General features: G+C 41.0%; 1 protein-coding gene across 1 annotated transcript in view; it reads right to left on the bottom strand.

The window, feature by feature from the left end:
* IFT81 (intraflagellar transport 81) overlaps positions 1–8,270 on the bottom strand; it is a 616,811-nt gene extending 608,541 nt beyond the window's left edge. The window contains exon 1 of the mRNA XM_069214881.1: positions 8,166–8,270. The gene's annotated coding sequence lies outside the window, so the exon portion shown is untranslated. The remainder of the gene's footprint in view (positions 1–8,165) is intronic.
* Positions 8,271–24,213: the final 15,943 nt, after the last annotated feature.

A 24,213-nucleotide genomic window follows, 5' to 3' on the forward strand; every position in this document is an offset into this window, starting at 1 on the left:
TTAATTACATTGAAATCCTGCATCTCACCCCATTTCTAGTTAATAGTCACCAGAAACAATAAACAAGAATCGGTAAAGCCAATGGGTCTTGTCTTGTTCACCTAACGACTTTGCAAATGCTTTTTGCTAATGCTGTGAAGCGTCAGGAAAAAAAAGAGAAATAAAGGTGGGATGACGTTGCTACTGCTGCTGGCTGCATCATTCCGTAGGCACATACATGTGCGATGACGCATGCATGCACCTACGGAATAAAGCATGCACTATTTTTTATTTAACCAATTCTAGATGGCGGTATTTACCAATCCAATATGGCAGACGCTACTTGAATCAAACAAAAAATTACATTTCACAAAAACTATTTTTGTAACATGGAGTAGAATGGTAGCAAATAGCAGCTGTCATTGCCCCCCAAATAAAACATTAAAATAAAAGAAATGTGTTTAAAGGGTTGTGAGGGTGTGAAAGAGAATGAGGAGAGGGTGAGAGGAGCAATGAGGGGTGGGCCAGGGTTAAGGGAGCAATGGAAGCACTTGACGCTGGATCCAGGGCTTGGTAAAAACAAAAACAACTATTAAGGAGAGGTGAGTAAAGCAATGGCTAAGATAGTTGAGAGAGTGAGAAAGCAACACAGAGCTTGGAGGAGCAACTGGTGTTTGGGGGGGAGAAGCACATGAAAGAAAGACATAGAAAACACATGCACTCTTAAACCGTACTGAAAGAAAAAGAAAAGAAAAGTGGTTCCCTAAACGTGAACAGTGGAAGAATACTAGTTACCCAATCAACAGAATTGTAAACAGGATATGCTCCAGGGGAGTCTACTTGAGGTGTTGAGTCTGTCATAAAACCATATATGCCTCTTCTGCAAGAAGTTATATGTTGACAGTTTTTCCTGGTTGAATACACCTTGTGCTGTTTGCTCCAGCTCTCTCTCCAAATTGGTCACAGATACAGAAGAAACCAATTGTGTTGCCGACAGTTTTCTATGGTGAGCGCAAAGGCATGAAGTACTTTTCCACCTTATCTTTATGTGGGGAAAAAAGTACTGAAATTTCGTAAGCAGCTGAAAAACAATCTTTCTCAATTACTGTGTAGACTCTTCCTGTGATTTTTGGTGACCTATAGCACCAGGGCACCCGTTTTATGTGGTAATCAAGAACTACATAAACCCTGAAATCAATCAATTGGGGACAAAGAAAAGAAAAGGAAGGCAAGCCATCAAATAAGAATGACAACAAAGCCAACCAAAGGTAACCTGTAGGGTGGGTCTCAGCCCACTGCAGGGTTTTAGAATGGATCACAAGAGGCCTTTCACAAACAGACAGCAAAATGCTAACTGAAGGCGAGATGTAAAAATACCTCTTCAAACATGACTAACGTGCTGATATGCACCTTATATCCAACTCCAGGTTACCTCACGAGGGCAGGATTGCAGAAAGTGATCATCTGTGAAATCTGCCCCAAAAGTTCATAAGGTTGTGCTCTTTGAAATTAGTATCTTCATCTTCAGGTTAAAGAGGGTTTGCTATTGAGCTCAATTGGTGCCGCTAGTAGCTGTTCAGAAAGTTGAAAACTTGGTTTAGCCATTACATTAAACTGAGGCATATCAATTGTCTTTTACTTGAAAGGCATTTTCAAATTACTCAGACTGCACCTTCAGTTGATATGCTCAGCATCGGTGCCTCAAACTCATCAAACACGAGGTCCTACAGTAAAGAACTGCAGTCTAAGACAACCCGATATCCAGATAACTGGCATGTAAGCCCATTTTATTTTTAACATCAAGCCCTCCAAAAATTAAATAACAGGGAGCGCAAAATACACTGACGTCTATACCTGTCTTCAAATGAACATCTTTGCTAGTGTGTCTAGATCACCAGCATATCCAAGTTATTACAAGGCAATCTACTGTTGTTGCCACCTGAACATATGCACAGGTGTATTTAGACAGAAGGTCCATATAAACATTTAATGAGAAACAAAAAATGCAAAAAAAAGGTGTTAAAAAACAGATGGTCAATTTTGTTGGGCCCACAAACAAGGCTGTAAAATGTTAGAGGCAACATTGTTTAATTTCTATTTTCTCATCGCCTAAACGTTTAATAACTAAACACCTCAACTCCATATTTTTCCTTGATTTTTTTTTTACTTGTTTTATTGGCATTTAAGGTACTTTAAAATACAATAAAACAGACTGAGGCATGTAAAAACGTTCAACAATAACTTGCATTCACACAATAGTCCACGCTTGTCTGATTTATAATGGGATACTACATTAATCGGTTGACTTTTCTGTACCGGTCTCTGAGGATAATCATTATTTAGACATTTCAGAATTTAGACATTCAATTTCGCGTTAATCATATCTCCTCAATCCCCACTCAATATTACAACCACTTTTCCCATATTTTAGTGTGTTCATGTGTTTCTGGGGGGCATCTCTTAGCCTTATATACTAGACTCTCAAGGACTGAAAAAGTGTCAAGTGCAAGATGTCGGTGTATTCACGCTCAGTTGTGATGAGCTCCTCTAATTTTGAGCAATATCCCTTTTGGTGTGGACCAGCCGGAGTGCAAGATCTTTTTTTAGTGAGTGTGTGTAATTGGTCCTCTAGGATACTGAGTAGAGCCATTTTAGAGGTTAATTTGATAAAGAGGTTGGGATTTCTTGTAGTGATTCAGCTAGGGTTTCCCAATAGAGAAACAATTTGCAGCACTCATTTACAGGATGGACGAAATTCTCGTCTGTAGTTTTGCACACAAGGCAGGTCAGGTAAGAACTGTGGCCCAATGGTCATAGCTTAAGTGGGGTCAGGTACATTCTATATTAGACAATATCTAGTGGAAATGTCCACTTCCCTAGGTGCTATTAGTGCGATGGTCCATTCTTCTTCTTTGAATGGACCAGCATCAGCCTTCCCAGTCTTACTTAGCTTAGTGACGGTGTTTGGTGTATTCATTATGATGGATTTGTACATGAATGCTATTTTGTCTGTTAATCATCTGTTAGCTTGGCTTTAAGTGGATCTGAAAGGTGATATTTCATCAGAGTTCTTTAGAGAGGGTGTGAGAGAGTGTCACAGTTGTAGGTATTGGAAACATATTCCAAGTATTCCTTCTAGTTTTTAAATGCCTTTTCACTGTGCTCCTGGACTCAGATTTCATCATATTGCATTCAATTTAAAACTGTTTAGATAATGTGAACATATTCTATTGGACTTCACTGTAGTCCAAATATTCGATACTGCCATTTGAACCATCTCCATAATCTTGTTACAGCCAAACTGTGCCAAAGCTCTCTGATTCCATTAGTGCAATGCTGCTTGTTTAGGTTTCGGCTTCAGGCCTAACCAGCTTATCCTGTGCAGACAGAAAAGTAATATCACACAAATGGCCATTTCTACAAAATTGTGGACATCCTGACATACAGGCAGACAAACGTATATTGTAATTACCCACATGTCATCTGACTACAATAGGAGAAATGCTACCACTACATTAAAACATAAAACCTGTTGCACGTCTGCTCCTACTTGCAGTAGTAGCGCTTCTTGCTGGCCGATCTTCAAGAGAATGCTGGTTTAACAGTCACATCCTTCTAGGATGAAAGAATCTCTAAAATCAGGTTTTTTTCTCTCTCTTTTTTTGTCCTTCATTAGTATGTAGTTGTTCCTGCAGGTATCTTAGTAGATTCGAAGATTAAGCCTTGTGTGTAATGCAGGTGATCTTTAAGGTGATCAGTGAAGATGTTTCATGATTGGTACTATGTGGTGGGAGTCTTTAGAATTTGCTACTAGCCAAGCTGCAGCATGTAAGCCTTTGAGGAGTGAGCCTGTGGATTTAGGGAGGCCTCCCAAGGTGGTGTTACCACTGTCTATATGTGTACCAGAGCTTTAACCGAAGACCTGAAGTCCTCCGTGGGAATTAAGTTATATATTTTCTTTAGAAGGTATTCATGATGTTGTAATATTATGCGCAATGTTCGCTTTGCGGTAGCAAGACAAGGCATTACTCAGATATGGGGAAATCACCTTACATACATGACTGGTCTTTGGTGCGCAAAGACAGACTTGTGTATAATGGTGCAGAAAGTGATGTTCACATGTCTTGCCTTCCTCTGAAAATTTGAGAAACTTTCGGGGCCCTAGATGGACATTAAGGACTTTCATGAATCTATTATTTGTATTTAGTGTTACAGGGTGTTGTACCATATGCCTCTTTCAATATCATTATGCCTCTAAATACTACTTATGTGTAAAGTGCTGTATGTTGGCTTCTATCATCCACTGTAGTGTTACGCTTTTTTCTTGGCTGATCTGCCTTATTGTGCAGCTGGTCAAATGAGTTGGTTAGGTTCTAGAAATAAAAAACAATGAAATGTTATAAAAACCTACATTGGGTCAATTTTTTCATAGACGGAATCAGAAAACCTGCTGATGAAACTCCAACCTGGAAACTATATCAGTCTTGAAATTTGAGCGTGCTTGATTAAAACAAAGGCTAAAATATCATGTCTGCAAACACAGAACACTACTGTAAACGTATGCACAGCTTACCTTCTATTGGACTAATGCTGTGCTTTCATATCAGCCATGTTTTTTAAACTGCATTTATAATATACTCCTATGTCAAACCAGGTTGTGCAGGCCTTCTCGACTGTGAAAGACAAAGCCTTAACCTTGACAGTCGTAAGCGAGAAAATCAGAATCCGGTTTGCTCTGCAAAGAGGCATCTGTTGTGTTATCTCTTATTCCAGGTCCTTTCAACCGTTTTCTCATGATAACAATGAACAACTGCCTTAGCTCCTGTTATCTGCATTTCCACTCCTTTGTGATTTCTTCTTTGCCCATATGAGGAAAACGTATAAAAGTAGTGTGATTTTTAAATTTTAGCATTATTTGACCAACAACTTTGTGAGGGTGAGGCTAAGTTGCTTTGTTGTGCAATTACTAACTCCTTGTTGCTTTGATTAGCAATTACTAACGTATTTGCTTCTTATTAGTAAACATGTTTCAGACTTCAAGTAGGCTGAGGGTGATTTTTTTTTTTTTTTTAAACCACAAAATATTTGTAGAATAAACATAAAGGATAATTGTAAAGCGCACAAGATAAAGGACTTACTTCAAATTTCATGCCAAGACTAGAATGAATGCTATTAAGAACTTCTTAAGAATAAGCTGCCAAAGCAGAATTGGCCATGTGGATATCTCTGCAACATGGAACTGTTAGCAGCACACACTATTTATAAAGAAAAAAAAACACTGTTTTTGTAGATACAAAACACAACATTTTTTTATTTTGAATGTAACCATGATGACATTTTGGCAAAGTACTAAAGAAATGTACCCTCAATTAAAGTGTTCAGCTAAGTAGTGTTCTGCTGACATGTTGAAGATTCCACTCTTGGATTAAAATCGTTTTCAACAAAAATGTACAAATTAAAAGTGGGTCAGCTTTTTTTCTGATTTCATTACCCACGCCTGAAGATGTGCGCAATGTGGAAAATCCATGATTAGTTTGCACTAGGAGAAACCAAGAGATAAAGTGCCCTTCTCGGGCACAGTTTTGGGATAAATCTATCTCGCTTAATGACAGGTTTTTGTTTCCCACGAGAAGGAGACAGAAAGCAAGCCATTAAAGTATCTGTAAAGGAAAATGCTCACATTCAGATGCTATTGAAAGAAAAACTCACAACTCCACTTTGACCTAAGTTGGTTGGCAACTATTTTAAATAAAGTATATCAGACTTGGCTCTATGTTACAGATGGGGGGGGGAGAAATTTTGCAGATTAAGGAAACCTATCTCGTAAATTCATGAACTGTAGAATTGTGACAGCAGATCAAGATTTGGCTCAGAAACCAGTGGGTATTTTTCTTGAATTTAAGCATAACAATCACTGGCAAAGCCAATATGTTTGACATTGGCTGTCATCCTTTTGGTTTGCAAAAAATGTGTTGTTCGGAGAAGCTGCTGGAGCTAACGAACAGGGAAATTACCTAGTACATGTGCCATGGGTAGCTGCTCTTAGCGAGAACGAATAAAGTGGTTGATACTGAGGCGAGATCACTCCTTCTCTGATCACACTAAAGTGGCTATCGAAGCATGTTACAGGCTAATGACAGGATATGTAACACACAAACCAATACACTATGGAACATCAAAATACCTGTCCCAGAAACTCATCTAGTCCAGATGAAGCCATAGACTGAGAAGCTCAATCTCTGTACCCCTAGAACCAAAGAGATTCAAAAAAGAAATGACGCACTCTCACTTCTTCACTGGTAGTGCAACGAGACTATAGAACTCACTATCACAGGAGATCCGTACAAACCCCTCTTCCTGGGCTTTCAATAAGAGTATAAAATATCTACTATTTGAAAGGGAGTTAATATAATGAATGAGTTGACCTCTGTGATGGTTGGATGTAGCTATGATTATTACACCCTATTACCTGTAAACTTAACAATGTAACCTGCTGGGACACAACCTACGCAAGCGTAACATACCTGCAAACCCCTGTTCACACTGTAACCAACCTGCAGAATTTGTAACCAACTTGTTTAAACTGTAAATAACAGGTAAATGTTCTGATACGGTGCATTATGTATGTCTATCCTATTTTGTACAGCGCTCTGATACTCTGGGGTTATGTTTGTGCTTTATAAAACAACTCTCAATAAATAACTATATACATGGGTTCACGTTTCCACATCAACAATGCCATCAGAGTATAAAACGCACGTATGTAACAACATCAACACTAGAAGCCGAGAGGCAGTAGGCGAGTAGTAAGGCATATACATTTACAAATGCTTCCCGGCATTGTAAACAAGTGCAACACTAGAGAAACACATTAAACCCAATGATGAGTGCAGGACATGACACGTGCACTATAGTGGTGCTCAAGCCAGAAGCCTGGCTCTGGATGAGCTCTAGGTTTTCTTGGAACCTTAAGCCCAAAACAAACTGAGCTTTCACAAGAGGCGATGTGATTTAGTGCTTATAGCTGACGACCATGCAAAATGGGAATCAGGTCCCAGTCTCTGTTCAGCACCCTAAGAGTACCAGCAAATCTCCCTATGACTGAAAAAAAAAAGTGTAACACAGTCTGCGTACGTTTTGATGTGCTGCTCTATCCTTGGGCAAGGTAAGCGCTTTATAAAACTGTAAAAAATAAAACTTGTATTCTGCTGATCACCCATGCTCTAATCACATCCTTCAAAAATTAAGAACAAGGAGATACCCATCTAGTGGCTGAACTGAGGTATGAAACTTGAAAATATGTTCTAAATCTTTGTTTCGCTACTTAACCAAACTATGTGATCCTAAGCAGTTACTTTCTTACACCGGGCCCTTTTTTCGTTGTGACACAGGAGAGTGCCTTCAAATATTTTCGTTTAGGATGTGCGCTGCACAAAATCATCTCTTTTAATTTAATAGCTTATAATGATACCCCACCTACAGTAAGAATCTAGGCTACATATAAGGGAAACATGACCACTGACGTGCCCTTTAGTTAACTAATAAGCGGCGTGGGGGGACCACGATTTCCTGTGCATGTTAAAAAAAAAACTCTCCCTTTTAAGAAATCCAGAGATATAATCGGATGTAATAAAATGAAACGCTTCGGAATGTTAAAGTGACTTTTTATTTTTATTTTTAAGACACCTTAGCACATACTAACTGGATGTTTATTGCACGATGTGCATGTCAAATATCAGCAAGGCTCGGCTCATCTGCGGGCTCTAAGAACCAGAACCGAACCTTGCTCGGCCCTGGCGTGGCTCTCCCAGTTACTTTTTTGGCTCGTCCACCTCTATTGCAATCAAGGCACACAGAGAGCAAGAGACACGCTCCAGGGTACAGTGGTCTGTCGGCGTGCTACAGACCCCTGTCCCTGTTAGCAAGTTAACCTGTGTGACGGCCAGTTAATTATAAGGCGACTCGCCACTGTACTTAATAACATACACAGGTGCGGCTCTACTGAAACGGAGAATGGTGGAAGAGCAGCTTGCAGCAACCAAAAATAAGAAACTAAAGTTAGTGCAGCCCAACATTTCCTTTTAAGCGGCATCTGACCCCAACAAAAGGTGAAACATACGCCAAAGCGGAGTCTTGACGAGACGAGAATCTAACTAGACAATAATTACCGCAGCCGTTTCACCCACCTCGAGAGCAAGACTATCAACAGACTATTTTCCCCTCTCCTGGTAACCAGCAGCTTGAGGTGGTTGCTAACCACCAACCGGAAACAGGTACTCGTCATGTCCGCTAGTAGACCGCAATGGACTCAGACTGCTTCAGACTCATAACTGAATGGAAAAAACGACGTGGATTGTTTGAGAAACCGCACTCGTCTGTGCTTACTTAAGGCAGCCATATTTAAACAGTGTCCAAACCTTGCAGCCTAAATATTCAACATATTTTTTTGTTTTGTTTGTTTAACCAAGATAACCGTCTTGATCAAGTGACAACATTTTGATGATAAATTATTTTAGAAATAGTATTACGCCACTCTTGCTTAATTTTTGTTTATCCTCCCAACAATCGAAGTAAAAACGCACGAATTATTGAAAGAGTAAGAATCAAGGTTCCCTGTAATTCTATGACAGGACCGGAGGCGAGGATTATGCAGTTCTTTCTTCACTTTTTATTACACAGCAGGTTCAAAGTTCAACAACAAAAAACATTAAAACCACAAATCCCATAAATCCGTAGTCATGGCAACCATAATCCAAAGAACACTGATAACGCCGACAGTATAAATGCCCAAAGTAACGTCATCCTCCCTCTTTCTTCACTGCTCGCGTTGACAGATAAATGCCTTTCTGCCTCTACGCTCTTTTGACTTGGTCACAAGTGTGTATTTGATCATTTGGCTTGCGCGCTCCAATCCTCAATCCTTTCACTTTCAGGTGGTTCTCTGTTGTAGCAACGCTGTTGCTACACGCGCGGTAGGCTTTCAAGCCCGAGCGATTTTACACTGCAGTGACGCGTCGGGCCCTCTAGAGGGCGCGCGTCACGTTTTTTTCATTCGCGTTCACAGCGCGCGAGTTGTTAACGCTCGGCGCTGTGTTTTTCTAACGCGTTAGGGCAAATTTCATCTGCCCTGTGTTTTTTGCCCCCTCTAGTGACACCGTTTGATTGGCTTTACCTTGAGCGGGAGAGACGCTCTGGCTACATGGTCACACGGGGTTTGTGTACCGTTTTTTCCTTGACTTTAGGACTGGTGAGCTTTAAGCTTTGGCTAGGACAGGAGTGTGAGGGGGTTACCCCTCAAGGTTTTGGGGCGTACTTTTCTCCTGTCATTACCCTCATGAGCGGCATGCAACCTGCCCAGGATCAAGACTCTTTTCCCCGCATGTCTCATGAGGTCCTATGTCAAGACCAGAGGCTCCTATTATGCTTTTCTTTTCTTGCTTAACTTTAACAGCAGCAGTCAAGATAAAAAAACTTCAACTCCCAAGTGGTGAAGGAAGAAAGCCAATGGGAAGAAAAGCGTAGTACGAACACAATAACCAATCAGAATAACATACTGACTATTATTACGTCACTTGACTGGGAACAGCCCTCTTTTCTTGCTGCTCGCAGTCAAGTACTTTTATCATTCTCCTCTCCAGTATATAATGTTTATAGGTAATTTTACTGTATTTATACTGTATTTGTATTACCTCATTTATTTTACTGCTGCAACGCATTGCTAGCGTTTTTCCTTCCCAGACAGCATGTTGCCGCATGCTTCAAGAACGCTTTTCCTCGCGCTCACTTACAAACGGTTTCAAGTTTCAAGGCTCATAATTGAATGGAAAAAACGCCATTTTGCCCGCATCTGAGGAGCGTTGGTACTGTTTTACAGGGGATCCTGTCACTCGCCCTGCTTTTGTTTTTCTGTGTATTTGGGGCATAGTTTCTCCATTTCTTCAGCCTTGCTGCTCTTTTCTAGGCAGCTACCCATCTGACACAACCAGTCCGGCCCTTTCACTTCCTTAGTCTCTGTTGCCACCGCCCATAGGCGGAGTTTCTGCTCAATAGCCTTCCCACTCAATTTTAACCCTTTCCCTACTGGTTTTCAGTACAATTTTTTGCTACTTTCATCTCCTCACATAATTATGGAGATTGGCAGCTTCCCTTTGCTACAGGATGATCCTGAAGAGGTCAATACAATTAAGGAAGAGCTGAATGCCTTTATACAAACTTCTGTACAGCAGGCGGTTTCTACTTCTATACAAAAATTGTCAAAAAATTTAGAAACCTCTGTTTTTAATGTGATTACTAAGACGATTTCGGCCTAGTCTGCAGGGGAAAGCAGAAAGCGCCCTTCAGCCATTAATCTACTCAAGAAATTGCATAAGGTGATGCTAACGGTTAGTGAGGTTTCCTCACATATGGCAGAGGACGTGGCTCCTCACATGGCTCCTACAAAGGAGGATAAAACCCAGGACAATTTAAAATCGTCTTTAAAATGCAAACCAAAATCAAAACATGTTATGTCTCCTATTATTATTTCTTCCATCCCTGATACGGATGACATTTGGCTGATATGGACACAGATAATAATCTATCTGACAAGGATGACGGAGATACAATATCCGCCCCCTTCTAAGAAACCCAAATTATCCTCACTGGAGGCTTCTAGACCTAAGCCGGTCATGGATTCCTAAGGGGTACCGATGTTTGATCCAAGTGACATTCTCCATCCAAATTCCACAGAGTGGGTACCTGCGGATCATGTGGGGGAGTATGTATCCTCCAAACTAATTTGTCCCCTTGACAAACAGACTAGGGCCAAGTTAAGATCTGAATGCCCTCGGCCATTCCTTCCTCAAAAAGCCATGATTACTCCCTCTATTGATCAAGCTCTTCTAACTTTTTTTACCAAATTTGGCAAAGATCCTCATAAAGGGGTGGATAAACCATGGTTCTCTTGCCAGAATAAACTTTTAGATGGTGTTGGCCCCCTTACACACATTTTTGATCTCGCAGAGTCTGCCAGACTACATGGCAGTATCATTGATCCAGAAGAACTTTTGCTAGCAGCTGGGAGGCAGCGAACAGTCTGCCTCCTTGGTAATGCTAACTCCATGCTGACTCATGAAAGGAGGAAATGTCTCTTGTTTAAACTCAACCCCAAATTGGTAAATTTGGCGACGGTGCATCCTGATGTCAAAACAGAGGGTCTTGTCTTTGGGAAATCGTTCATTAAAGAATTAAGTAAATATGTTTTAACCTTTGCGTCTTTGGACAAAGCTCAATAGTCCTTGAAGAAAATGTTTTCTGAACAGGCTTTTGCCCAGGCTGGCAGAGGCAGGAACCGCTTTGCCTGCCGTGGTTATTCCAACCAAGGTTCCCAAGGTTACTACAACACATCTTATCAATAATACAAGCCGCAGTTTTACCCGCAAAGAGACAAAAGTTTCCGTAACAGAGGTTACAAGAGCTCCAGGTTTTCCAACAAAACAAATAAACCTGTGTTCTGGCCTTCATCCTGTAGGGGGCCGTCTTTGTTTTTTTCTCCCAAAATGGTTGTCAATCATCTCAGACCCTTGGGTATTAACTACAGTACAAGGTTATACTATCGAACTCTACTCAAACCCTGATCAAGCATGTTTACCTCTACCTCCATGATCTTTCAACAGAAATGTCTGATCTCATTTCTTCAAAAATACAGTCTCTTCTACAGAAACAAGCAATTGCTCTTACCCAGCTCGACCCATCAGGATCCACCAGCTCCATTTTTCTAGTTCAAAAGAAGAACAAAAAGATGCATCTGGTAATCAATCTCAATTACTTCAACCATTTTGTAGTCTATCGGCATTTCAAAACAGAAACAATTCTTCATCTCAGAGATACTCTCCTTCAACACAATGGGATGGTTCGTTTAGACCTACAAGATGCATACCTCATAGTTCCGATTCATCCAGATTTCAGGAAATTTCTGTAATTTCAGTGGCTAGACCAACACTTTCACTTTACCTCTCTGCCCTTTGATCTCTCGACAGCTCCATGGTGCTTCACCAAGCTCATGAAACCGGTGGTAGCTTTCCTCAGAGCTCAAGGAGTGAGACTCATCATTTATCTAGATGACATTCTTATAATGAGTCAGTCACCTCAATCCCTACATATCTCACCTGACACTGACATGCTCTCTCTTATCCGATCTAGGTTTTATTCTCAATAAAGAAAAATCCTCTCTATCTCCAACTCAACTAATAGAATTCTTAGAGTTCGAAATACATTCTGCTTCTGCCACCCTTCTTCTTCCTTTGGCAAAAATAAAATCCATTAAATCAGAAATTCTTCAAATTCTAAGTAACTCCTTGATTTCTCTCAGATTGCTAGCTCTTCCTCTATCCAAGTGATATTCCAGGCCCTCTTCACTATCGGGCGTTACAGAGATTAAAAATCCAACATTTAAGAAAAGGCCTATCGTATTCAGACACTATCCCTCTAGATCTCAGCACATATGGAACTCCAGTGGTAGATAGACCATTTAGATGCCTGGAACAGCAGAACTATCTTCGCATCAGCCCCAGATCTTGTATTGGAATCAGATGCAAGCCACACAGGTTAGGGGGCCCAATGTGGTCCAATTTCAGCTGGAGGTACATGGTCTTTAGAGGAGTCCAAATTGCATATCAATTGTTTAGAGATGGTTGCCGGCTCCTTTGCAATCAGAAGCCTTGCAAAATCAAGGTTCATTGAGCTATCCTTCTCAGGATGGACAATGTTTCGACGGTCCGGTAAATAAATCATCTCGGAGGGACAAAATCCAAGCCCTTAGCAGAACTGGCAAAAGGCTTTTGGGAATTTTGCCTTTGAAACCAAATTTCGGTTCATGCAGAGTATCTTCCAAGAGCTCTTAACTCTATAACAGATTGGCATTCACGCCATCTTCGGGACTCAAGTGACTGGAAACTTCATCCCTCGATCTTTCAGTCAATTCAGAACAAATGGGGTCCTTTAATAATAGATTTATTTGCATCACGCCTCAATTCTCAGCTTCCTCAATTCTATAGCTGGCGTCCGGATCCATTTGCCTTGGCCTCAGATGCCTTCTTACAGGATTGGTCAATGTCTCTGAATTACGCCTTTCCTACTTTACTCATGATCAGCAGGGTACTTGCACAAGCAAGGTGGCAACAGGCCACTCTAGTGCTTATAGCCCCATTCTGGCAATCCCAGATATAGTTCCCCACCCTTTTGGAACTTTTAATAGACTTTCCAATCCTTATTCCTTTGTTTCCTAACCTCTTGTTGGACCCTCTAAACCATCCTCACAACCTCATCTTAGACAACCTTCTGACCCTTTCTGTTTGGAAAATTTCGGGAATTCCCACCCTCTCCTTTTAATTTCGTTGGAGGCTTCAGAATATATAAAACAATCCTAGGCTTCAGGGACTAGAAAGGCTTACAAGTCTGCTTGGTCTTTCTGGCCCAGCTGGTGCTTGGGAAGAGACATCAATTTCCTTTCAGCAGATGTAACATTCATCATTAATTTCCTAGCTGCATAAGCTAGCAAAGGCAAATCATATTGCACCATTAATCTTTCCAGATCAGCTATTTCATCTAACCATGCTTATGCTAATGGAAAACCAGTGGGAGAACATCCTCTCGTTTGTCAACTTTTGAAGGGAGTAAAATTGTCTAATTCTCCGCTTCCCAAATATAGTTAGTTATGGGATGTAAATGTGGTTTTAAATCTCTTTTTGTCTTGGCCTGATAATTCTATGTTTTCCCTGAAAATGTTATCTGCCAAGTTGGCGATGTTGTTATGCTTCATCTCTATTAAACGACTATCTGATGTTAAAGCTTTAGACATTTCTTCTCGCCAGTTAACTCCATCAGGTGTTTTGTTCACAGTGGTTCGTTGAACCAAAACCAATCTAGCATCAGTATTTTATCCTTATTTTCCTGATCATCCCAAGTTATGTGTTAGACAATGTTTAAAAGTTTATGAACAAAAGACTGTAGATCTAAGAAGGCCCTCTCTATCCCAACTCCTTATCTCCTTTAGGAAACCCTATAATCCTGTATCTTCCCCTACTCTAGCTCATTGGGTAAAATGGATCATGTCTTTGGCGGGTATCAATACTTCCACATTTGGGGCTCATTCTTCCAGAGGAGCAATGGCATCCAAAGCCTTTTGGGCGGGTTCCCGCCTGCAGGACATTCCTAGATCTGCAGATTGGTCTAATGATAATGTGTTTAAAGTATTTTATTGTAAACCTGTTGATAATGTTTCAATGAATGTGATTAATATGCTTTGAACAAGCATAGTAGGAGCCTCTGGTCTTGACATAAAACGTAGATTTTTCTAGTATTTATGATGGAAAGTCTTAATTTTATTAAAGACACAGGGGCGAGTATTATCCCACCGCACTGTTTAACTGTTGTTTTCTCCTATCCTCACAGCGACCACGACTACTACTTAACCTTCCTCGTAAATCAACAACAAACCCTTTGGCGTCCATACTCTCAGATTCTTCGGCTTCAAGAAGAGTGGTGCCGGTCCTGTTGCTCCAGAACCTTTTCCGTTTCCTGGATTGATGAACTTTTGTTGTGATCTTTTTTCCGTCATCACGGCTATTCTTATTTTATTTTCTATTTTTCCTCTATTTCGTTCTGATTGACTTCTCGAGCAAGAAAAGAGGGCTGTTCGCAGTCAAGTGGCGTAATAATAGTGTGTATGTTATTCTGATTGGTTATTGTGTTCGTACAATGCTTTTCTTCCCGTTGGCTTTCTTCCTTCACCACTTGGGAGTTGTAGTTTGTTTATCTTGACTGCTGCTATTAAAGTTAAGCAAGAAAAGAAACACATAATACTCGCCTCCTGGTCTTAAATAAAATTAAGACTTTCCGTCATAAATACTAGGAAAATCTACATTATTTTTCTGTTTGTGTGGCAATGAGGGGCTTGTCCACCGCTGGAATGACTATGTGCGCTTAAGACACACAACATATTGCTATGCAAGAGAGTGCTGCGGGCCAGTTAGCTCAAACAGATTTTGGTTGCAAAATCAGTACAAATTGGTGTAGTTTGATTTAATGTTGCTTTTTGTAATGGAGCATTTTGAGACAGTTGTTTTAATGTAATCATATCACAGAATAACATAAAAAATTCCAACATTTTAGAAGAGGAAAGTAGAAGATAAAAAAAAAGGTACTGGGAGAATGTATTTCTCCCATTGACTTCTACAGAGGTGTGAATCTGGTCTACTATCATGTATTGGAATTGCACGTGTGCTGCTGCAGGATTGGATATTAGAAATGTAAATAAATGTTTTTTTTCCCTACCTGCTAGGAGCACAGAGAAAGCGCTGTGGTAGCCAGACAGAGAGAGCGTGATCAAATGTTTACTGTCCTGCAAGAGCAGGTTACAGGCAGTGCATAATCTGAGCCTCACAAGACCAGACCCTGTCAGCTGACGTCCACTGAGGAATCAGGTTTTTGCCATGTAGGAATGGAGCAGGACAGTAGCCTTGAAATCGGTAGCCTCCCGCCTGAATAACGAGGGTTGGCATGTGTGTAACATGGTTACATAAGCACTGCAATGATTACATACATAATGAACTTGTACTCTACGAGTACAGACACAGAAAGAAGAAGACTAAAAAGTTTGTACTTTTATAAACATTTTCTTGAAGAGTGTGATGTCAATAGTGACCTCCTGAAAGAAGCAGGCTGTAAAGTGAGATATGTGCACAACCAAGCAGAAAGTGTACATTCACATTTTGTGAGTAACAAGAGTTTATTTTTGAAAAAAAGGTATTTACACACCTACATTTAACATCTGAGTTATATGTTTCATACCAGTGCTTTCAATGGAAATATAGAAGTGCAGGTGCTCACTATCTAAAGTACGTGTTTGCTCCTGTGGAGTGCAAAGTTCTCTCCCATTCAAAGTATTGCACAAGTGCTGAGAAGTACATGTACTCTACCTGTCAAACAAAAAAGTGCAGGTACTCTGTACCGGGCAGTACCTGCCTATTCAAAGCACTGCTTGTGCAATATATGTGACTAAATGCTATATTCCACTTTAATACATTATACATGGAAACATTTGGGAATACAGAAGAAAGCGATTTAGAACCAAAATCGAGAAAATTATTTTCCCTATTTACTTGCATGAAGTGTAGGATTTTGGGCACATGAAAGCTAAATAAAGCTGTTTTTGGCTTAACAATTGTGTCACCTAAATCAGGAGGACCGACGTGTATGCAATGCAATGACAAGATTACAAAATTAATTGAACTTAATCTCAGTATAAAAAGCAAGTCTTAATGGTTTTGAAAGATGTGGGTACAACCAAAGGAAATTACAGAGTAGTAACTGGGGAAATTAAAGAGTAGTAACCAGTGTTGCCTGCTTTGTTGCAAAAGTTCCTTGGTATTCTGGACACAAAGCAAGCAACTTTAGAAATTAACTGAAAACATGTAGCCCTGATAAATGTTCAAAGTGAACAATACTTCAGACTTACCTATAAAACCAGTGTTTCTAGTGGGACTCTCTCCATTTTCTCCTGGCTCTTTTGTCTGTTCCTCATTTTTCTGCTTTCACCCTACACTTTTTTCCACCTCACATCTCGAGCTGCAATCTGTTCCTCGTTTGGTTGCTTTTGATGACTTGCAATTCCTTATCTCCTGTTGTTCTCATCCTCTGTCACTTCTGAGGAGCTCCTTCTCTGTCCTCGGTGCTTAACTTGTAAAAGAATGAGTAGAGCTGCACAAAACTCTGCACAAAAAACACAAGTGGTGCCGCGAGCAACAGCCGCTCATGTTTTGTCCATTCGCATCTTTCCAGTGCACTCATGGTAAAATGTTGCCGTGAACAGTACATAATTACGTGATGTGGCATAATGGCGCCATTTCAGGAATTTTGTGAGACAAGAGTAATGCATAATTACAGAAATTATGCAAATTACAGCGGAGTAATTTAAATTTTACTAGCGCTTAGCTATATCTCTCTAGATTATGATTGGTTGGCAGCTAGAAATTGCAAGGCACTTGAAGGAGGTAGCAACCACTCTCTCAGGGGTAGCAGCTGCTACTCCTGGCTACACACCCTCTAAATAAATACACTCATTATCATTTTTGACTTTTTGCACTGGGCTTAATAAATGCTGACCTCATTATCTCATGACTGTGTATTAGGCAACTCGTGCTCAGTGGCGTAACAAAGGCACAGCCCCCTGCGGGAGGGGAGGGGGGGCTGGGGGTTGGTGGTGGCTGCGAGCTCAAGGGGACCCCCCTCAGCACAGGACATGAGAGCTCCTGAGTAAATCCGGAGGTGGGGGGGGGCTCTCCATGTACTGTGCAGGAGGCCCCCTCCAGTTTTGTTACACCACTTCTTGTGCTGTATTTAGGGTAGCCGTGTAGATACTTTAAAAACGGCCTCTCAAGTGCATGATTTGAAGATAATTGAGGGATTGGTGTGTCACCAGGGACATTAAAGCGAGGTCAAAGTCAATGTTTTAAAACTATGCTCTCAAATGCAGCTCACAGTCTACAGCACACAGGGGCAAATACTGCTGAAAAACTGGAAGACTTCGAGCTTTAATTCTGAGGCCAAATGAATAAGAAAGTAATGCAGTGTGCAGAAAAGCCGCGTGTCTTTTGAAAAGAATAAAAGTGGTGCAGGTGTAGTCTCTCGGTGGCAGCGTGCACTCTTCCAGTGAGGCCAGCGGCGCTGGGTAAACTCAAGTTGCACACACACGCACAGATAAGAATAAGCTTTTGTTCAAAACAGTGTCCACATATTTCTTACTTAAGAGAGGTTTGAGAAAAAGCTAAATGAAAGAGGCTGCAATAAAATATAGCTGCCTAGTTCACCACCTGCTAGTTGCCACCTGATTATTTTTTTATGTTCCTGTAAGTAAAACAAGTATTAGAAAAGCCAATAGGACTAGCTTTCACCACCAACCTTTTGGCTTTGTCAATGCTTTTTTTGTTTTGTTGTGGTTTTTGCAAAATGGTATTGTTGAGGAAGCTGCTGGGTCCTCATCAATCTGCAAAAAGCATTGGCTAAAGGCAAAAATATTTTTTTAGTATATAAAAGCCATACATGCCAACATTCTTAAACAAGAAAGAGGGAGCTTTTGAAAAACAAGTTTGGTTAAAAAATTGAGTCTCCCACCTGAATCGGGTCTCTTGGCATGTATGAAACGCACTCATGGCTATAGTAGACCCAGGCACATAGGAACTACTTTGTGTGAGTATGTACTCCTTGAAGCATAGAGTACCCTCACCCACAGTGACATTAGAGCATAGCTGAAGTGGGTTGACCCACTGCCTCATGCAGTAGGTTGTAGTGGGCGTCAACAGTACTGTACGAATCCTATACTTAAAGACTGCTGTATAAATGGCAAAAGACTTTGTCCCTTTCTAGCTCGGCGTGGATGGCACTGTGCTAGTTCTATGCTTAAAAACTATACTAGAAAAACAGACATTTTGGGTAAGCAAATTTAGAGTGTCGCCGGTGTTGTAGGGTTCTCTGTACTGGAGCTTCTCTCCCCCTTACCTGATCGCCCCCAGAGTTGTCTCCTTTTATTGCATAATTTATGTGTCACTCTAAGCCTGAAAGGGTATTGCTTTGACTTATAATAGGTGCTCTGTTGTGTTTGGACAAAGCTAAGCTTCTCTGAAGAGCTATAATGATAGCGAAACGTATGTCAGGGGGTGCCTGTTTACTGTAGGCTCCCTGTGTTTCAGCCAGCTTGGCCTTTTTAAACTGCTGTTTTCTACCTGTGACTGTTTGAAATTTCCCTCCTAGTTTGTGGCAAAATACTACATAAAGCCAACCACAAAACCACCCTCCACCCCCCCTTTTTTAGAAAAAAGGCTACATACACCTCAGTGGCTAACTATAGTGTGTTTAGGAGACTGCTTAATCTATTTCTGAGATTTAAATTGTGTTTAGAAAGTGTCTGCACCACTTGTTTTTGCCTTGCAAAAGCCAAATATCTGAGTGTGCAACACGCAGTATTTCAGTGCTTTTCAATCTCTCCCTTATCTGAAAAGTAGACTCTGCTAGTTTGGAAGCGTGGATTCTACCTGTCTGTATCCAATGAGATTCTGAATAGAGCAATAGCTCCCTCTTCCCTTCCACAGGGGCTTGGGCTTCAGTTAGCTTGGCCCTTGTATAATTTTCTATTGGTTGTTGCATATGTTGTTGTGATTGGTTGCTGGGATTAGTTTTTCTATTGGCTTAAGGATTAGGGTTGGTGTTGTGATTGGTGCTAGGGTTGAGATTCCTATTGATTCATGGTTTTAGGGTTGGTGTTGTGATTAGTGCTAGGGTTGGGATTCCTATTGGTTCATGATTTTATGGATGTGTGATTGGTACTAGGGTTGAGATTCCTATTGGTTCATGATTCTAGGGTTGGTGTTGTGGTTGCTACTAGGGTTGGGTTTCCTATTGGTTCGTGGTTTTAGGGTTAGTGTTGTGATTGGTTGTCAGGACTAGGGGTGTGATTGGTTAATATGGCTAGGTCTCCCATTGGCTGTGGGGTTTAGGGTTACTATTCTGATTGGTTAGGATGAGGTTTCTATTGGCCAATAGGGCTATTTAAGCCTAGGGCTCAGAACATCTCAGCCTGGGCGTCGAGGCTAAGGGTGGAGAGGACAAGGGCAGTTGCCTGTTTGGGCCAGGTCGGGACTGGCCAGGCCTAGGGCCAGAAATGCTGCCCACTTTACCATTTACCAAAAAGGACCTTACTCCCCACACATCCTTCAACATGCAAACACATTATCAGCAAAGACATCCAACTCTTGTACCACAAACTGACCTCATAGAGATTGCAATGTCTCATCAACCAACGCAAAACTCCACATACCACACCTATACACATATCCACCACAACTACAACAGTAAGACACCTTCATTCTCACACCGAACTCTACTCTGTCCATTCTTACTAACACTACCTGCCATCGCCCACACAACACAAAACCGCATTGCTTTCAGCCATCCAGACACACACGCCCTGTTCATACAAACCAACAGCACTATCTTCTATTTGCTCCTGTTAGTCCCCCTTTTATCATGACAATACCTAAACACAGCCTTCCAACACACCATCCACAAACACCGTCCCCCCTCTTCACCAATTACACACAACCATACAATCCTTATACTCCACTCCACCATACATATTACCTCTTCCAGTGATCAAAACTAACACAAACACCCCTAACCCACATCCATCCCCTCTTACACACCTCATACTCTCTTCTCCAAAACACATCAACACCCCTGCAATATTCTAATACCACTCACCAGCACTAACTCACATACAAATCCTTCACAGAAACCCACTACATCAATATCTCCACTCACTATTCCACAACAAAACAGACACACAAAATAACACAAACTTTCATAATGCTTTCCGTCACCCCCACCCCAACCCTCATGAATACACAAATGATACAAATCCTGACCAATGTTTATTCCTACATTCTCACTCTTCACAAACATCTACCACAAGCACCCCAACACAGCAACATTCATTCACCCGCTTCTCATCCATTGCACAATTTAGAGCCTTACATTATGGTCCACATGCTCCTCCACCACCCCAACCCATTCTCCTTCCACACTAAACAGACGCAAACAAAATAAACAACATGCCACTCTTAACAACTTCGCATCCCCTTGTCTATTACACAGTAAGGCTACTCTACAAGAAAACTACACTCATCATGTCACTCTCAGCCACCAAGTCCACCACCAATACACACAGACCCAACAGAATGCCTCCTAAGCCTGCTGGAAGAGGAACACTATATTGAAAAACAGTGATCACAACTAACAACACACCTGCTACAAGCTCAAAATATACTGTTCACCCTTCTCCAAAACAAAACACCACCACAAACACACATTTTCTAAACTGCCTCCTCATAAATGCTCGATCACTCTAAAAAAACAAGCACCACATCTACGCCCTGCTCATGGACACACAACCTGACTTACTATTTGTAAAGGAATCATGGTTAGGAGATGACATAGTCCCAGTGTTGCATGAAGCTGTTTCTCCAGGCTATTAAACCATCACACAAAACCTTATAGGTAAGAGAGGAGGTGAACTAGCTATTATATTCAAACAAGCAATACATCTCAATAAAACAGACTACATTTCCATACAAGGTTGTGAGGCCCTCCTCACCAGATGCAACACTACACCAACTTCCTCCTGTAACTTTCTCCTCCTTTACAGACCTTCATCTAACAATTCAACATTCTCAGACACTTTTCTAGCTACAGTCTCTAGCTACAACATTATACTCAAACCTATGCATTCTTGGGGACCTAAACATTTGGTTTGACACACCTAAAAGGCCCCATCCAAAAGCTATCACCACTGGCCTAGTCACACTGAACCTACATCAGATTGTGCACAGTTCCCACACACATTACTGGACACATCGTAGATGTCATTTTTGCAAAGCCTGAACTAATTATCATTCACAGCATCACACGATCACATGGTCAGACCACCATTTGATAACTTTCCGACATAAAACACCACAAATAAATATACCACATAACAACTTACATACATGCATCTATCAACCATGGAGCAAACTCAATTTTGAAAACTTAGGAGCACAACTAACAGCCAACACAGATCTAGACAGAATTAATTCTGTTCCAACTCTGTATGAGTGGCTACAGGAAGCTTTCGATATCCTAATACCACTCAGAAAAACTAAACAGGACAAAAGAAAACCAACACCTTGGAGAAACACAGAACTTAAAAAGATAAAGCAACAAGTGAGAAGGTTGCAATGGACCTGGCTCAAATCAAACAACATTCAAGACAAACGTCTGCTACATAAACTTAACAAAATGAGCAAATCAATCAAAAAAGCTAAAAAAAAAGGTACTAGGTACTACCCAGACAGAATTCTAAATGCTAAATCTACAACTAAAGAATTTTATAAAATTCTTAATGAATTTCGAAAACCTAAATGCATGGAAGGAAGTCATCCCACTACTCAAGATTTCAAAATCAAACTGGCAACTCATTACACAACCAAGGCAGATACACTGGATTCCTTTTTAAAACAAAAGAAAACCCTCAGCACCAACCCATTTCCTAAAATCCCATCCAAGAGTAAACCATACCAGCCTCTGCACCAGGGGCGGCTGGTGTTCAAGGGCTAAGGGGCTGCGCCCCTAGCCTTTTCCTGCCTCCCTAGTGAAGCATATATTTAATTACATGATGAAAGGAAAACATTTTCTGCACAACATTTTCCGAGTGAAAGTTGTGCACTTTGAAAAGCCCCATTGCGCCTGCGTCAGTATGTGGCTGAAAGCTGCACAGTAGGGCTGACAGGGCTTGCCCACACAAAGCCCTTATGTTTTCTCAGAACGCAGTGACGTCCCTGGCTTATCTCCTCCTCCACCAGAATCCCTGACAGTAAACAGCCTGGAGCATTTTTTGTTCAGCCCAGGTTTCTGAAAACTTAATGTCACTCCGATATTATTATCCACCATTTCCTCTTTCCTCAAATGGTGGGGTGTGATCAGAAGGGTCTACGTACCAGAGGTCACATTATATTAAAAGAATGTGGCATTGGGCAAAGAAAATCCCCTTTTCCTGCATTACAAGCAGTCTGTGGCAGAGAAATTGAATAAACACAATAAATAACTCCATCCAGGGCTCTCTGGGAGACAGGAGTGTGACCTGAAGACCTCAAGTCATAAATATGCCAAAGACAACCCTGCACACAAGTAAGTTGGAGCTCTATCTTTTTTACAGACAATAAGAAATTAATCTGTTCTCTCAGCTCTCCTCTCCCTTCACTGCCTCTGTAGGTGATTTCGTCTCTCAAAGGCAGTAATGGTTCCAGTAATTTATCATGGCTAGTTATGCTCGTTTTATTTCTTCTGCAGACTAATGTTGTGATATGCCATATTAAACATGTAATCCGTATCTCAAATAAACGTGTACCTTTTATCACTGAAACTTCTTCATCCCAGCCGTCTAACATTCACTAACATAGAGCCCACTCTTTCCCCCATTCCTCACGCAGTAGAAGTGGATGCAAGCATGAGAAACTTGGTGTCTTGTCTTGGGTAATGGTAAGTGTTATAATGCTAATCTTATGTTATCTTTATGGTACTGAGACCCCTTGCCACACTAACCTCCCCCACTGTGATGCCCCAGGCCCTGGCTGCAAATCGCTGGCTCCTTTAGAAGTGGAGGTGCTGCATTTGTTCCCTCATGAGATTGATCCAAAAGACGAGCATGGTTCTTGTTCCCTTGCAAAATTGATCCAAATATTGGATTCAAGCACAAAGGGAGAAATATGTGCTTACAGTAAAGCCATTTATCTGCTGTATGGCCTTAAAACTGTCCCTATCATCATGCCCTTAGCATTAATGCCAAATACATGAATTGATATGCAAAGAATGAATATTAAAAAGTGATTTAGTTACTCTTATTTCACATGTTTTAATTAATGTTGCTTTCACCAAGAGAGTTAGCTGTTTCATCATGATCTGTTTCTGTCTTGCCTAGTGCACACTTTGATTCGTGCCAGGTGTTTATGAGGGGCTTTCATTGAGAGTGCTGGTGCTGAGGCTGAAGGTAAAGCAAAGTGCCTGTCAGTGTGTTGGCGTCTTCACAAAGCACACAGAACAATGGTCACGTTTTCCAGTTACATTTGACATTTAGGGCCAGATGTATCATGAAGGCCTTTTGTGATTCGGAAATAGCGATTTTTAAGAAATCGCTATTTCCGACTCGCAAAATGGCATGTATCACATTTGTGAATTGGTAATAGCGATTTCTTAAAAATCGCAAATGCTATTACAAAATCGCAAATTGCGATACCGGCCCCATTCGCACCTATGGGCCTGTTGGCCCATATTTGCGAATTGTTTGCATTTCCAAAATTGAGATTTCTTAACCAGAAATCGCAATTTTGGAAATGCAAAACCCTAGGGTGCTGGGGGCCTAAGGCCCCCTCTGCTGCACCCCAAAATTATTTTTTGGGACATGTAAGGTGCACACATGCCAAAAGGGCATGTGTGCTTTACATGTACATTTTAAAAATGCATTTAAAATGCATTTTTTTATTTTGCACATGGTTACCACCAGGTTCAACCTGGTGGTAAATAGAGATTCCTAAATGCCCAAATCGCATTTAGGAATGGCTTCATACATGTGCTAAGAAATCGCAAATAAAGAATCCTTATATGCGATTT

Source organism: Pleurodeles waltl, chromosome 11 (genome assembly GCF_031143425.1).
Source record: "Pleurodeles waltl isolate 20211129_DDA chromosome 11, aPleWal1.hap1.20221129, whole genome shotgun sequence".
Classification (NCBI taxonomy): domain Eukaryota; kingdom Metazoa; phylum Chordata; class Amphibia; order Caudata; family Salamandridae; genus Pleurodeles; species Pleurodeles waltl.